Source organism: Bombina bombina, chromosome 11 (genome assembly GCF_027579735.1).
Source record: "Bombina bombina isolate aBomBom1 chromosome 11, aBomBom1.pri, whole genome shotgun sequence".
In the NCBI taxonomy this organism is placed as follows: Eukaryota; Metazoa; Chordata; class Amphibia; order Anura; family Bombinatoridae; genus Bombina; species Bombina bombina.
This window is the reverse complement of record NC_069509.1, coordinates 20,714,500-20,732,779: the sequence shown is the minus strand read 5'-3', so window position 1 is coordinate 20,732,779 and position 18,280 is coordinate 20,714,500.

Genomic DNA, 18,280 nt, shown 5'->3' with positions numbered 1-18,280 from the left:
TAAATATTAATTAAATACATCTAAATAAATATAACTCTTAAAGAATAAATTAATCCTATTTAAAACTAAATACTTACCTTTAAAATAAACCCTAATATAGCTACAATATAACTAATAATTATATTGTAGCTATTTTAGGATTTATTTTTATTTTACAGGCAAATTTCAATTTATTTTAACTAGGTACAATAGCTATTAAATAGTTATTAACTATTGAATAGCTACCTAGCTAAAATAAAGAGAAATTTACCTGTAAAATAAAAACTAACCTAAGTTACAATTACACCTAACACTACACTATCATTAAAGGGATACTAAACCCAATTTTTTTCTTTCATGATTCAGATAGAGCATGAGATTTTAAGTACCTTTCTAATTTACTCCTATTATCAATTTTCCTTTGTTCTCATGCTATCTTGATTTGAAAAAGCAGTACTGTAAGCTTTAGAGCCGGACCATTTTTTGTTCAGCACATGGGTAGCACTTGCTGATTTGTGGCTAAATGTAGCAAACCAATCGGCAAGCTCTATCAAGGTGCTGAACTAAAAATGGGCCGGCTCCTAACCTTTTATTACTGCTTTTTCAAATCAAGATAACATGAGAACAAAGAAAAATTGATAATAGGAGTAAATTAGAAAGTTGCTTAAAATTGCATGCTCTATCTGAATCATGAAAGAAAAAAATGTGGGGTTAGTATCCCTTTAAATACATTTTTCCTATTTAAAAATAAATACCTGTAAAATAAACCATAAGATAGCTACAATGTAATTAATAATTACATTGTAGCTATTTTAGGATTTATATTTATTTTACAGGCAAATTTGTATTTATTTTAGCTAGGTAGAATAGTTATTAAATAGTTATTAACTATTTAATAACTACCTAGCTAAAAGAAATACAAAATTACCTGTAAAATAAATCCTAAACTAAGTTACAATTAAACCTAACACTACACTATCATTAAATTAATTAAATTAATTAGCTACACATACCTACAATTAAATACAATTAAATACACTAACAAAAGTACAAAAAATAAAAAAACTAAGTTACAAAAAATAAAAAAACTAAGTTACAAACATTTAAAAAAATATTACAACAATTTTAAGCTACTTACACCTAATCTAAGCCCCATAATAAAATAACAAAGCCCCCAAAAATAAATAAATGCCCTATCCTATTCTAAATTACAATAGTTAACAGCTCTATTACCTTACTAGCCCTTAAAAGGGCCTTTTGCGGGGCATGCCCCAAAGTAAACAGCTCTTTTGCATATCCAAAAAAATACAACCCCCCCAACATTAAAACCCACCACCCACATACCCCTACTCTAACCCACCCAAACCCCCTTAAAAAAACCTAACACTAACCCATTGAAGATCATCCTACTTTTAGCCGTCTTCAGCCAGCCGACCACCGATGGAACAGAAGAGGACATCCACAGCGGAGAAGTCATCATCCAAGGGGCGCTGAAGAAATCTTCCATCCGACTGAAGTCTTCCATCCAAGGGGCGCTGAAGAGGTCTTCCATCCGATTGAAGTCTTCATCCAGGCGGCGTCTTCAATCTTCATCCATCCGGAGCGGAGCCATCTTCAGACGAGCCGACGCGGAGCCATCCTCTTCTTCCTGACGACTAACGACGAATGACGGTTCCTTTAAGTGACGTCATCCAAGATGGCGTCCCTCGAATTCCGATTGGCTGATAGGATTCTATCAGCCAATCGGAATTAAGGTAGGAAAAATCTGATCAGCCAATCAGATTGAGCTCGCATTCTATTGGCTGTTCCGATCAGTCAATTGAATGCGAGCTCAATCTGATTGACTGATTGGTTCAGCCAATCGGATTGAACTTGAATCTGATTGGCTGATTCCATCAGCCAATCAGATTTTTCCTACCTTAATTCTGATTGGCTGATAGAATCTTCAGACGAGCCAACGTGGAGCCATCCCCTTCTTCCCGATGACTAACGATGAATGACGGTTCCTTTAAGTCACGTCATCCAAGATGAATTCTATGGCTAACTCGGTTGTGTAAAGTAGTACTATTCTTAGCACTTTCATCCCTGTTACTGCCACCTCTCGGGGGAGGTCTACATGGCTATCATGATTAGCCTAACAAAGTACAACAATAAAACCTGGGCTCTTGAAACCATGTTAAGTAGGTTTATTTTGGTAGTACTGTTCTTATTAGTTTAATACCTGTTACAACCCCTAATGGTGGGAGGTCTATATGGCCTGCATGATTAGCCGCACCAAATAAAACACAAGACATGCGGTCTTGGACTGGGACCCATGGCTAACTCGGTTGTGTAAAGTAGTGCTATTATTAGCACTTTCATCCCTGTTACTGCCACCTCTCGGGGGAGGTCTACATCATGGCCATCATGATTAGCCTAACAAAGTACAACAATAAAACATGCGCTCTTGGAACCATGTTAAGTAGGTTTATTTTGGTAGTACTGTTCTTATTAGTTTAATACCTGTTACAACCCCTAATGGTGGGAGGTCTATATGGACTGCATGATTAGCCGCACCAAATAAAACAACAAGACATGCGGTCTTGGACTGGGACCCATGGCTAACTTGGTTGTGTAAAGTAGTACTATTCTTAGCACTTTCATCCCTGTTACTCCCCCTATCGGGGAGGTCTATATGGCCTGCATGATTACCCTCACCAAAATATAACAACAAGACATGCGGTCAGGGAACCATAGTAAGGTTACTTCCTTTTGCACAATCAAGTATACCAGTTGCAGACAGAGGTTCTGACCCTACATTATGGCTGCACCTCTCCCTAAAAGAGGCATCTGTTACAGAATCTGTGGGCATGTATGCAAAGAGCTGGCCTGCCTAAAAGGAGCAGCACGGCAGTACAGGTCGTTCTCCTTCAACCATTTTATATGATGGCCCATGACCCTCAACAGGCACAGCAGCATGAAACACCACATATGCCATCCTTTTGCACAATAGAGTACAGGTATGACATTGATTTGAGGAACCCGGAGATAATTTAGAGGAACCGGGAATATTGAACAAAAAATGAGCTTGGACACCCAGTACAGGTCGTTCTCCTTCAGCATTTTATATGATGGCCCATGACCCTCAACTGGCACAACAGCATGAAACACCACATATGCCACCCTTTTGCACAATCGAGTACAGGTATGGCATTGATTTGAGGATACAAGAAAGTGGATTGTCCCTGTGTGGTGTGTCACGAGATAAAGAGGAGCTAAAGTCACTGTAGTAAATATATAAACTTCACAGACCCAATTGGATAATGTATGTTCAAACAGTCGTGTCTGGTGCAATTATGACCCCCTCCTCTCACCTCTGTTACGTCCGGTCCTGGGGGCAGGAACACTGAGACCTGTAAGCGGTATGCTCGTTGTGCCGGTGGCTCTTCTCCTTCAGCCTATCCGGTATAGCTTTCAAGCTGCATCCGCTGTTGGTGCCTGTACTCCCTCGTCAGACGTTTCAGGAGGTAGGGGGGCGGGAACCACCAAACTCTTCCCTGTATTTTTCTTTTGCTGTGATTGGTTTAGAAGACGTCCTCTATTCAGACGCTCCCTCCTGATTGGAGTGAAATCGATCTCAGCCAATCCTCATGTGGATAGGGGAAGCCCGGCTGCAGGGTCTGTTCAGCAGTGTGGAAGTTAGGGATAGTGCGAGGAGCAGTCTCCTCTCTCAGTGCTCACGCTGGTAGGTCACAGAAACAGAACAAAAAAAGGAGATGCGGAGCACTGAGTAAAATAAAAAGTCTCTTTATTATTGAAGAATAGTTAAAAAACGAAAAATTCAAGGAGTTTAGGGTGCTATTCCTTGCAAATGGGTTCAGCTCAAACAGCTGGAACCCGGAGATAATTTAGAGGAACCGGGAATATTGAACAAAAAACGTGCTTGGACACCCAGTACAGGTCGTTCTCCTTCCGTCTTTGTAGACGATGGGCCATGACCCTCAACAGGCACAACAGCATGAAACACCACATATTCCACCCTTTTGCACAATCGAGTACAGGTATGGCATTGATTTGAGGAAGCCGGAGATAATTTAGAGGAACCAGGAATATTGAACAAAAAATGTGCTTGGACACCCAGTACAGGTCGTTCTCCTTCAGCCTTTTTATACAATGGGCCACGACCCTCAACAGGCACAACAGCATGAAACACCACATATGCCACCCTTTTGCACAATCGAGTACAGGTATGGCATTAATTTGAGGAACCCGGAGATAATTTAGAGGAACCAGGAATATTGAACAAAAAATGTGCTTGGACACTGTCAGCCTGTGGAATTTAATCTCACCCTGTGAAGGAGAGAAGGGATTTTAGGACCACAACTGCAGGTTTGGGATGTTGTGAGTGTAACTGCGATTCTGCCTTGGTGTATGGAGGCAGCAGAAAGACAGAATCATGGGATACTGAGCACTTTTAATATAAGGATCAGTATGTCAGTGGCTGACACCACAGAGCGATTATCCCTACTCAGTATTGACAATCTGGTTCCCTCATATATATATGTAAATGCAATTGCAAGATTGATATAACTAGGAGCTAGTTTCTGTAAGTTATTTGTTACAAAATCTGGTAATATGCATATATTAGGCATGGGTCATAGAAAATAATTAAGAGCAGCTTTTGGTTAAAGTACAGACAACTTAGGTAATTCAGGGGTACAAGTAAAGAGTCTGAGTAACTAAGCAACCTGTCTAAAAAGGCGAGACACAGTGACAGGGAGAAAAACAACCAAAACTAGATTTCGGAACTTACCGATATCCAATTGAGGAAAGCGCAATTTGTTATTTTCAACTCTTAGAGTAATGGGTGAGCGGTGTCCAAGATAGAGAGTTGTTTCCCAGCAGGATCCGTTACAGGCAGCGTGTGCGATGGCGTGTGACGTCACCGCTTGCTGGTTCCGGTCCTGAGTGCTGCAGCATCTTGTGAAGAGTCTGTCTCCAAGTATAGAGGTTGGTAGGATTTTAGTGAGAGAAGCTGGTTTCAACAATCAAGCGATTTGGTAGGAGTAAGAGTGGGAATTTAAACTGCCTAGAGGGGAGGAGTTATGTAAGTGTGGAAAGACATGCCTATGCAAAGGATAGAGCAAAGAACTAAGCAGTCATGACAGGACCCCCCCCAAGGATCAACTCCGGGGATCAAGTCCAGGCCTATCAGGACAACGTTCATGAAACCTGGCGATTAATCGGGGGGCAGAGAGGTTGGAAGCCGGTTCCCAGGAGTCCTCAGAATCAGGATAGCCCTTCCAATGAACCAGATATTGGAGTTGCCCTCGGAGGCGTCGGGAGTCCAACACGTCTTGTACCTCATACTCCAGGGAGGTATCCTGCAGATATGGAAGCAGAGGGATAGAAGGATCATGGTGACGAAGTTGCCTATAAGGCTTGAGGAGAGACACATGAAAGGTAGGATGGGATTTCAGATTTGTAGGTAAGGCGAGGGTAACAGCATTCATATTCACAACTTTCACGATGGGGAAAGGTCCAATGAAGCTGGATGAAAGTTTTCTGGATGGAATGGGTAAATGCAGATTACGTGTCGATAACCAAACGTAATCACCAACAGAATATTTAGGAGAGGGAATACTTTTCTTGTCAAAGTGATATTAATATCGATCCTTAGCTAACCGGATATTTTGAGCAGTCAATGAGAAGGATTCGCTAATGGAGTTGATGAGTTCATTCACAACAGGACAAGTATTGCCTATCACAGAATCCCATTCGAAAGTGGGATGGAAACCATAGTTAATGAAGAATGGTGTGGAGTTAGTAGAGGAGTGAATGGAGTTGTTGAAGGCAAATTCTGTGTATGGCAGAAGCTGGGTCCAATTCTCTTGTTTAGCAGAGATGAAACATCTTAAGTATTGTTCGATGCACTGATTTGTCCTTTCAGTCTGGCCGTTGGTCTGGGGATGAAAAGAGGTACTGAGACGTCTGGAAATACCCAGTGAGTGACAGAGTTGTTTCCAGAAATGGCTGGTGAATTGGCTACCCCTATCGGAGGTGATACTATTCGGGAGTCCGTGTAGCTTGAACACATGATGGAACATCAAAGAAATGGTTTCAGAAGAAGTTGGAAGCTTATGGTAGGGCACGAAATGAGCCATTTTACTAAATAAGTCCACGACCACTAATATGGTATTATTCTTTTCTGAGATGGGCAGGTCGACTATGTAGTCGATAGCTATGTCCCTCCAAGGACGGTCAGGAGTTGGTAAAGGGATCAAGTGTCCGTACGGGGGAGTCCTCCCCTTTTTAGTAGTTTCGCAGATCTTACAAGTCTTTACGTAGTCTGCGATATCGGAGAGTTAAGTAGGCCACCAAAAGAATCTTGAGACCAAATCTTGAGTCTTCTTTATGCCCATATGTCCTGCAGAAGGGGAGTCATGTAAAGTCCTTAGGACTGTTGGTCTGAGACTGCTGGGTACATAGATTTGTTGTTGATGATAATATAAACCATCCGTATGTAAAGTTAAGACCTGTAATGGTTTATTCGTGTCAGCCAGTTGTGCCGATTTGAACTGATTGTTTTGTTCTACCGTTAAGGCTAAGAACCTATCCAGAGGTACTAAGGGTGAGAGATTTGGTTGTGACACTTGGTCCACCAAGTGTCTTGAGAGGGCATCAGCCTTCTTGTTCTTGCTTGCAGGACAGTAGGTGATAAGATAATTGAATCTAGCCAGGAATAGATTCCATCGGACTTGCCGTGCACTAAGAGTCCTATTTGATTTTAGATATTCTAGATTTTTGTGATCTGTGTAAATCAAGACTGGAAGAACGGTTCCCTCCAGAAGGTGTCTCCATTGTTCCAATGAGGTCTTGATTGCTAATAGTTCTTTATCCCCAATCGGGTAGTTGATTTCGGCCGAGTTAAGAACACGTGAGTAGAAAGCAACAGGGTGCAAAGGGTCCTTAGGTGTTAGCCTCTGGGAGAGGATAGCCCCTAAAGCATAATTAGATGCATCTACTTCTAAGATATACTGCAATTCAGAATTTGGGAAATGAAGGATAGGTGCCGTAGTGAAAGCAGTTTTTAAGAAATTGAATATTTGTTGTAAGTCGTCGTTCCAGCGAAACTGAGTATCAGATCTGGTCAGATTAGTTAGAGGTCTAGTCAAGTCGGCGAAGTTTTTAATAAACTTCCTATAGAAATTGGCAAAGCCCATGAACCTTTGTATATCCTTTTTACTTTTTGGGGAAGGCCAGTTCTGGATCACCGATATCTTATCATTATCCATCTGGATACCCTGAGGTGATACATTATACCCTAGAAATTTGATCTCTTTGGAGTGGAATAAGCATTTTTCTAGTTTGACGTAAAAAGAGTTCTCTCGCAACCGTGTCAATACTAGGGTAACATGTTTGATGTGTTCTGCAAGTGAAGTAGAGTATATGAGTATGTCATCCAGGTATATTACCATAAACAAATCCAGGAAATCCTTAAAAATGTCATTTATGAAATACTGAAAAGTGGCCGGGGCATTACAGAGACCAAATGGCATCACTGTATACTCGAATAAGCCGTAACGTGTACGGAATGCTGTAAGCCACTCATGGCCTTCCTTGATTCGAACCAAGTTGTATGCCCCTCGGAGATCTAATTTAGTGTATATAGTAGCATCTTGTAATCTATCAAGGAGTTGGGGAATTAAAGGTAAAGGGTAGCGATTTTTAATGGTACGCTTGTTTACTTCCCTGTAGTCAATAATGGGTCTTAGGGATTGGTCCTTATTCCTTACAAAAAATATGCCAGCCCCAGCAGTAGAGGTGGAAGGACGTATAAACCCTTTCCTCAAGTTGTCTGCCAAATATGTTTTAAGGTGTTGTAATTCAGGTTCTGACAGGGGAAAAATATGGCCGTAAGGTATGTCAACTCCTGGTAGTAAGTCAGTAGGGCAGTCATAGACCCTATGTGGGGGTAAATTCTCTGATTCTTTTTTATCAAAGACATCAGCGAATGTGTTGTATTCCTTGGGGATAAGCAAAGGAACATCTAGTAGTATTTGTTCCTGATGGAGACACATATTATTACAATATGGGGAATTAAAAAGTACTTGTGAAGTTGACCATTTTATAGTGGGATCGTGTTGTTTGAACCAAGTGATACCAAGTATAATAGGATATAGAGGTGAGGGTTTAACATCAAAAGTAAGAAACTCTGTGTGTTGGTTATGCGTGGTGAGCCTCAAAGGTATGGTATGGTATAAGATGGGTCCTGAAGTTATTTCATTACCATCAATAAAACGAAGTACACTAGGCACAATTTTCTTAATGAGTGGTATTTTATTTACAATAGTGAATTGGTGATCCATATAATTGTGGCTCGCGCCCGAGTCAAGGATTGCTTGGGAGTTGAGTCGTTGCTGATCCCACTGTAATAAGATAGGAAGGGAGCAGTGATTAGACTGTATTTGTTTAGCAGATAAACATATTTTTGTGGTATTAAGCTTACCCTTCCTACGCTGTAGTTGAGAGCAGTCCTTTACAGTGTGATCAATCCCTCCACAATACATACAGAGATCTAGGGCTTTTCTTCTTAGTTTCTCTTGTTGAGTTAATGGGCCTCTGATGAAACCCAGTTCCATAGGAATTTCTGAAGCCTTTGTAGGTGGTCTTTGTGGAGGTATGGTATTAGTTGTATGGGCAATTTGTTTTATGGGTGTTTCTGAGTGTGACCTTTCTGAGCGTCTTTCTCTGATGCGTCTATCTAAAGTGATGCTTGCATCTATTAAGTGTTCTAGGGTATCTGGGAGAGGTTGTCTGGCTAGCTCGTCCTTGAGTGTATCTGAGAGACCTAGGCGGAATTGGTTGCGCAGAGAGAGGTCATTCCACTGTGTATCAGGGGACCATTTCTTGAACTCTGCGATGTAGTCCTCCACAGGCCGTTTATGTTGTCTCAGAGACCTCATTGCTGTCTCAGCAGACAGCTGTTTGTAGGGATCATCATAAAGCTGTCCCATTGCTTTAAAAAACTGATCTAATGAGTACAGCAAGGGGTCGTTGGTCTCAAAAAACATATTTGCCCATATGCGTGGTTCGCCACGTAAATAAGAGATTGTGGTAAGAACCTTCAAATGATCATTAAAATATGTCTTAGGTTTTAGTTGGAAGTATAGGAAACATGAGTTTCTGAATTCCCTGAACTCTGTTCGAATACCACTAAATGTTTGTGGAGGATTAGGTTGAGGTTCATTAGAGCCAATACGTGTAGTAAGTGTATCAATCTTATCATTTATATATTGCTTCAGAGCAGGGTTTTCTAACTGTAGTGTACTTAAACCCTTAGTGAGGTTATCTACAGTTTGAGTTAACTTTTCTACATGAGATAGTAGGGCTGCTGGGTCCATAATAGGGCTTGATTGTTATTGTCAGCCTGTGGAATTTAATCTCACCCCTGTGAAGGAGAGAAGGGATTTTAGGACCACAACTGCAGGTTTGGGATGTTGTGAGTGTATCTGCGATTCTGCCTTGGTGTATGGAGGCAGCAGAAAGACAGAATCGTGGGATACTGAGCACTTTTAATATAAGGATCAGTATGTCAATGGCTGAGACCACAGAGCGATTATCCCTACTCAGTATTGACAATCTGGTTCCCTCATATATATATATATGTAAATGCAATTGCAAGATTGATATAACTAGGAGCTAGTTTCTGTAAGTTATTTGTTACAAAATCTGGTAATATGCATATATTAGGCATGGGTCATAGAAAATAATTAAGAGCAGCTTTTGGTTAAAGTACAGACAACTTAGGTAATTCAGGGGTACAAGTAAAGAGTCTGAGTAACTAAGCAACCTGTCTAAAAAGGCGAGACACAGTGACAGGGAGAAAAAAAAACCAAAACTAGATTTCGGAACTTACCGATATCCAATTGAGGAAAGCGCAATTTGTTATTTTCAACTCTTAGAGTAATGGGTGAGCGGTGTCCAAGATAGAGAGTTGTTTCCCAGCAGGATCCGTTACAGGCAGCGTGTGCGATGGCGTGTGACGTCACCGCTTGCTGGTTCCGGTCCTGAGTGCTGCAGCGTCTTGTGAAGAGTCTGTCTCCAAGTATAGAGGTTGGTAGGATTTTAGTGAGAGAAGCTGGATTCAACAATCAAGCGATTTGGTAGGAGTAAGAGTGGGAATTTAAACTGCCTAGAGGGGAGGAGTTATGTAAGTGTGGAAAGACATGCCTATGCAAAGGATAGAGCAAAGAACTAAGCAGTCATGACAGACACCCAGTACAGGTCGTTCTCCTTCAGCCTTTTTATACGATGGGCCACGACCCTCAACAGGCACAACAGCATGAAACACCACATATGCCACCCTTTTGCACAATCGAGTACAGGTATGGCATTGATTTGAGGAACCCGGAGATAATTTAGAGGAACCGGGAATATTGAACAAAAAATGTGCTTGGACACCCAGTACAGGTCGTTCTCCTTCAGCCTTTTTATACGATGGGCCACGACCCTCAACAGGCACAAAAGCATGAAACTGTCATGTATCAGATCCGCTCATTGCCGTGTTGCCGCGGCTCACGGATCTCCTCTGTCTCACGTCACGTTGCCTAGCAAAGTGACGCGGTATCCGGCACTCCTCCTGATATCAGAGTCTCCCTGCCTTCAAATCTCGGCAGGAGATCTTACTCGGGGCCTGTTTGTTCTCTCTCTTCATGCCGGACCGGACCTGAGTGAGTAAAGTACAGATGTCTCTTCAGACAGATGCTAACCTGCTTAAAGGGACATTTAAGGGGGGTTTGGGTTAGATTAGGGGTATGTGGGTGGTGGGTTGTAATGTTGGGGGGGGGTATTGTATGTTTTTTTTTTACAGGCAAAAGAGCTGAACTTCTTGGGGCATGCCCCGCAAAGGGCCCTGTTCAGGGCTGGTAAGGTAAAAGAGCTTTGAACTTTAGTAATTTAGAATAGGGTAGGGCATTTTTTTATTTTGGGGGGCTTTGTTATTTTATTAGGGGGCTTAGAGTAGGTGTAATTAGTTTAAAATTGTTGTATTATTTTTCTAATGTTTGTAAATATTTTTTTATTTGTTGTAACTTAGTTCTTTTTTATTTTTTGTACTTTAGTTAGTTTATTTCATTGTAGTTATTTGTAGGTATTGTATTTAATTAATTTATTGATAGTGTAGTGTTAGGTTTAATTGTAACTTAGGTTAGGATTTATTTTACAGGTAATTTTGTAATTATTTTAACTATTTTAGCTATTAAATAGTTCTTAACTATTTAATAGCTATTGTACCTGGTTAAAATAAATACAAAGTTACCTGTAAAATAAATATTAATTCTAAAATAGCTATAATATAATTATAATTTATATTGTAGCTATATTAGGATTTATTTTACAGGTAAGTATTTAGCTTTAAATAGGAATAATTTATTTAAGAGTTAATTAATTTCGTTAGATTTAAATTATATTTAACTTAGGGGGTGTTAGTGTTAGGGTTAGACTTAGCTTTAGGGGTTAATACATTTATTAGAATAGCGGCGAGATTCGGTCGGCAGATTAGGGGTTAATAATTGAAGTTAGGTGTCGGCGATGTTAGGGAGGGCAGATTAGGGGTTAATAAATATAATATAGGGGTCGGCGGTGTTAGGGGCAGCAGATTAGGGGTACATAGCTATAATGTAGGTGGCGGCTCTTTGCGGTCGGCAGATTAGGGGTTAATTATTGTAGGTAGGTGGCGGCGACATTGTGGGGGGCAGATTAGGGGCTAATAAATATAATATAGGGGTCGGTGGTGTTAGGGGCAGCAGATTAGGGGTACATAAGGATAACGTAGGTGGCGGTCGGCAGATTAGGGGTTAAAAAAATTTAATCGAGTGTCGGCGATGTGGGGGGACCTCGGTTTAGGGGTACATAGGTAGTTTATGGGTGTTAGTGTACTTTAGGGCACAGTAGTTAAGAGCTTTATGAACCAGCGTTAGCCCAGAAAGCTCTTAACTACTGACTTTTTTCTGCGGCTGGAGTTTTGTCGTTAGAATTCTAACGCTCACTTCAGCCACGACTCTAAATACCGGAGTTAGAAAGATCCCATTGAAAAGATAGGATACGCAATTGATGTAAGGGGATCTGCGGTATGGAAAAGTCGCGGCTGAAAAGTGAGCGTTAGACCCTTTTTTGAATGACTCCAAATACCGGCAGTAGCCTAAAACCAGCGTTAGGAGCCTCTAACGCTGGTTTTCACGGCTACCGCCAAACTCCAAATCTAGGCCATAGTTTGTTAATTAATCTTCTCAAAGGGACATTTGCTTTCATCAATCCTGAGTGGGTCACGTCCTGGATATTTCTCAGTGTGCTAGCGTGTGTTTTTCTTTTCACGCTAGCAGTTGGGTTGAATCCTGGGCTGATCCTTTACGGCTGACATTACAAACGGGCCGAAATGGACCCCACTGAATTATCCATGGCCGTGACCCACCAGGGACAGTTATTGGGATCTCATGCTACCCACTTGCAATCTTTGGACGCAAAGTTGGATCATATAACTACTTTACTTCAGAATATGGCTGCTCCTATACCTCCTAATCCTATTCCTTTGGAGCCCTCTCCTCCTACGAATCCTACCAATCAGTCACAAGGTCAGCTCAGTCCCAGGATACCCCTTCCGGACAAATATGATGGGAATCCTGAGGATTGTAGGGGTTTTCTGAATCAGTGTCGCCTTCATTTTCGGAATTGTCCTGTTCTCTTTGCAACTCCCTCCTCTAGAATCACTTTCCTTATATCCTTAATGAAAGGTAGAGCCTTAGCCTGGGTATCACCTTTGCTTGAAAAGAATGATCCAATACTCCAGGATGTGGATACATTTCTCTCTGTCTTTTCAAATGTCTTCGATAAACCGGGGAGGTCTGCCACTGCTGAAGCTTCTCTCCTAGACTTACGACAACGTGGTCAATCTGTATCTCAATATGCCATCGAATTTCGCACTCTAGCTTCTGAGACTACTTGGAATCAGGGAGCTCTTAGAGCAGCTTTTCGTAAAGGACTCTCTGAACGTCTCAAAGATGAGTTGGTCTATCGTGAACTTCCAGAATCTCTAGAAGCTCTGATAAATCTTTGTATTTGCCTCGATTCCAGATACCGCGAACGCCAACAAGAAAGAGAAAGAAGAAAGATATCTTCTAATCGACCTTTTCGTCTGGTACCTCGCCTCTCTAACCCTGTAACTCCCGCTTCTCCACCTTCCGACCAGGCTGAACCAATGGAAATAGGCACCATTAGATTAACTGAAACTGAACGTCTGAGGAGACGCTCTCTTGGACTGTGTTTATACTGTGGCCTTAAAGGACATTTATTAAAGGATTGTCCTACCAGACCGCTAAAAGCCAGGGATTAACTTCTGTCCAGGGAGCTGAGTTAAGCCAAATAGGATTTCATTCCCTCAATAATAAACTTTTTGTTCCGGTTACTCTTCAAATTGGAGGAGACAAGATTCATACTCAAGCCCTTATTGACTCAGGTGCTGGAGGAGTCTTCATCGATTCCACATTTGTAACTACTCATTCTATTCCCTTAAGCAAAAAGGAGTATTCTATTCCTGTTTCTACTGTTAGTGGAGATCCTTTGGGTCCCGGACTTATCCAGTTTTCTACTAGACCCATTCTCTTTTCTGTAGGAATTCTTCATTCGGAGACAATATGTTTTGACGTATTCTCGACTCCTCAATTTCCCATAATTTTGGGTCTTCCCTAGCTCCAGTTACATAACCCTGTCTTCTCTTGGACTCAAGGCGAACTCACTTCCTGGGAATCTACATGTCAAAATAGTTGTCTTCAAATACCCACTAAAGTGCCTCTCACTATTGCTCTCACTACTGACACCTCTGGGTCGTTACCCGCACCTTATCAAGATTTTGTTGATGTTTTTTCCAAGAAAGAAGCTGAACGTCTTCCCCCACACCGTCCTTTTGATTGCCCCATTGATCTACTTCCTGGGGCTACCTACCCTCGTGGCAAGTCATATCCGCTCTCAAGGCCTGAGAATGTAGCCTTAGAGGAATATATCCAAGATAGTTTGGCTAGAGGCTTTATTCGACCTTCCTCTTCTCCTCTAGGGGCAGGATTCTTTTTTGTGGGAAAAAAGGATGGAGGTCTGCGACCTTGTATTGATTACCGGGGTTTGAATCAAATCACAGTCAAGAATAGTTACCCCCTACCTCTTATTCCTGAACTGTTTACTTATCTTCAAGGAGCTACAATATTTACCAAACTGGATCTTCGTGGTGCTTACAACCTTATCCGCATGTGCAAGGGTGACGAATGGAAGACAGCCTTTAACACTCGATTTGGGCATTATGAATATCTGGTCATGCCCTTTGGGCTGTTTAATGCCCCTGCTGTTTTTCAACACTTCGTGAATGAGATCTTTCTGGATTTTTTGAACTCCTTCGTCATTATTTACCTTGACGATATTCTAATTTTTTTCCACAATTATCAAGATCACGTACACCACGTCAGGAAGGTTTTGCATCGGTTATGAGACAATCATCTATTCGCCAAATTGGAGAAATGTTAATTTCATCAAAAATCCATACCTTTCTTGGGTTATGTAATATCTGAATCCGGATTTGAAATGGATCCAAATAAACTTTCTTCCATTTTGGACTGGCCTAGACCTGATTCTCTTAAGGCCCTACAACGGTTTCTTGGCTTCGCCAGTTATTACAGGAAATTTATCAGAGGATTTGCTACTATTACTACTCCCCTTACGTCACTCACTAGAAAGGGGCAAGATTGTAAAGAATGGTCCCTAGAGGCTATTAAGGCCTTTGAGTCCCTCAAAGAGGCCTTTTCTTCTGCACCCATACTCTGTCACCCAAATCCGGATTTTCAATTTATCCTAGAAGTGGATGCTTCTTCTGTTGCTGCTGGGGCTGTTCTTTCCCAACGAATACCTGACACGGGAAAGATTCATCCTGTAGGTTTCTTTTCCAAGAAATTTACTTCTTCTGAATTAAACTATGACGTTGGCAATAAAGAGTTATTAGCCATCAAGATAGCTCTGGATGAATGGAGGCATTGGCTGGAGGGTACTACCTTTCCATTTTCCATACTCACGGATCATAAAAATCTTCTTTATCTCCAAACTGCCAAACGATTGAATTCCAGGCAAGCTTGTTGGTCTTTATTCTTCTCACGTTTTAATTACAATCTTTCCTATATACCTGGTTCTAAGAATAAAAAAGTGGATGCAGACAGTTTCAATCTACCTCTACTCCAGAATCTGGTACCATTCTTCAACCACAAGAAGTCATAGCTCAATTATCAACCTCTTGTTTACAGGACTTACAGTCTGCTCAAAAGGATTTTCCTTCATCCTTCAAACCTCCTGACAGTTTATTATTTGTTCCTGAACGTCTCCGTCCAAAGATCCTACATTGGGCTCATGATAGTCCTCTCTCTGGACATCCTGGCATCAGTAACACGACTCGGAATCTCAAACAGTATGTCTGGTGGCCTACTCTCACTCAAGATGTTAAAGATTATGTCTCAGTTTGCACACAATGTGCTACAAATAAAACTCCTTGTCAACTCCCTTCTGGTTTGCTTCAACCTTTACCCATTCCTCACCAGCCTTGGACCCATTTATCTATGGATTTTATTACAGACCTTCCACTTTCTGCCGGAAACAACACTATTTTAGTGGTGGTCGACAGGTTTACGAAGTCTGCTCATTTCATTCCTTTGCCTGGTCTTCCATCTGCCAAGAGACTTTCTGAGCTTTTTCTTTTACATATTGTGAGATTACATGGTTTTCCTATGGACATCGTCTCCGATAGAGGGGTACAATTTGTTTCTCGGTTCTGGAGATGGCTCTGCAAACATTTTGGCACTACAGTCTCTTTATCAACTTCACATCATCCACAGTCTAATGGCCAAACCGAGAGAGTAAACCAGTGTCTGGAGACTTACCTTAGACATTATGTGGACCATCATCATTCTAATTGGACTCGTTATCTTCCTTTGGCGGAGTTGGCCCATAATGCTCGTTACAATTCATCTCTTCAGTCTTCTCCCTTTTTTGCAGCTTACGGATTTCAACCCAGAACATTTCCTCTGCATACTTCCTCTTCTGAAAATCCTGCTTCTGATCAAACTGCTCGGAGATTAACTCGACATTGGCGTAGGATACGTGTTCTTCTTTCCAAAGCCTCTAATCGATACAAGTTTTTTGCAGATCGCCGACGGAAGAAGGCTCCTAATTTTCATCCTGGAGACAAGGTTTGGATTTCTACACGTCATCTTCATCTCAAACAACCTTCTAATAAATTGGGGCCACGATATGTGGGTCCTTTCCGAATTTTGGGTCAGGTTTGTTCGACTGCTTACCGAGTTGCTCTTCCTAAAACCCTCAAAGCTCACCCTGTTTTTCATATTTCTCTTCTGAAACCTGTGGTATCTAATAAGTATTCTAAGTCTCTAGCCTCCTCCTCTGTTGATTCAGGGACAGCCTGAGTTTGAAGTGGAACAAATTTTGGATTCCAAATTTTGTGGCAAAAAGTTGTACTATCTCATCCATTGGAAGGGTTATCCTGTCACGGAACGGACTTGGGAACCAGCTCCACAAGTGCACGCCCCTGCTTTGATTAGGTCCTTTCACAAGACTTATCCTGCTAGGCCTGGTCCTGTCCCCCGGAGGGGTCCTTGAGGGGGGGGTGCTGTCATGTATCAGATCCGCTCATTGCTGTGTCGCCGCGGCTCACGGATCTCCTCTGTCTCACGTCACATTGCCTAGCAACGTGACGCGGTATCTGGCACTCCTCCTGACGTCAGAGTCTCCCTGCCTTCAAATCTCGGCGGGAGATCTTACTCGGGGCCGTTTGTTCTCTCTCTTCATGCCGGACCGGACCTGAGTGAGTAAAGTACAGATGTCTCTTCCTTCCCTGACAGACTTTCCTTGCCTGAATACCTCTCTGTATGTTGCTAACCTGCTAAAAGGAATTCCACTGTTGTTTGCTAATCTGCTAAAAGGGACATTTGCTTTATTCAAATCTGCTAAGAGGAATATCTCTATGTTTGTTTGCTAACCTGCTTAAAGGGACATTTGCTTTATTCAAATCTGCTAAGAGGAATATCTATCTGTTTGTTTGCTAACCTGCTTAAAGGGACATTTTCTTTATTCAAATCTGCTAAGAGGAATATCTCTATGTTTGTTTGCTAACCTGCTTAAAGGGACATTTGCTTTATCCAAACCTGCTAAAAGGAATACCTCTCTGTTTGTTTGCTAACCTGCTTAAAGGGACATTTGCTTTATCCAAACCTGCTAAAAGGAATACCTCTCTGTTTGCTTGCTAACCTGCTCAAAGGGAAATTTGCTTTATCCAAACCTGCTAAAAGGAATACCTCTCTGTTTGTTTGCTAACCTGCTTAAAGGGACATTTGCTTTATCCAAACCTGCTAAAAGGAATATCTCTCTGTTTGTTTGCTAACCTGCTTAAAGGGACATTTACTTATCACCTGCTAAAAGGAATTTCACTTAGTTTGTTAATTAATCTTCTCAAAGGGACATTTGCTTTCATCAATCCTGAGTTGGTCACGTCCTGGATATTTCTCAGTGTGCTAGCGTGTGTTTTTACTTTTCACGCTAGCAGTTGGGTTGAATCCTGGGCTGATCCTTTACGGCTGACAGAAACCCCACATATGCCACCCTTTTGCACAATCAAGTACAGGTATGGCATTGATTTGAGAAACCCGGAGATAATTTAGAGGAACCGGGAATATTGAACAAAAAATTTGCTTGGACACCCAGTACAGGTCGTTCTCCTTCAGCCTTTTTATACGATGGGCCACAACCCTCAACAGGCACAACAGCATGAAACACCACATATGCCATCCTTTTGCACAATAGAGTACAGGTATGGCATCGATGGAACCCGGAGATAATTTTTCGGAACCAAGAGATGGAAAAAGATGCTTGGTCGGTCCTCCTACTTCAAATTTGGGGCACTGCGCGTGCAATGTACTGTGCCAAAAGATATGAGTGGTTTGTTAAGTTGTACTATTCTTAACAGTTTAATCACTGTTATGTGCCTTTTTTTTGCTTTGAGTTTTGTAGCCACAGTGCAGCAGCAGAGGCCAGAAAAATTAGGCATGTACAAATGACTTAAAAATTTGGTATTGTAGCAGCCGCTGCTGTAGCAGCGGCCAGAAAAATTGATGTTTGTAAAACTGTTAGAAAGTGCCCTAAAACCTTGCGGCTTGAGCACTAGTTGTTGGCGGATAAGTCACGCAAGTCATCCTGCATCATAAGAAAAAAAAAGCCAGCATGT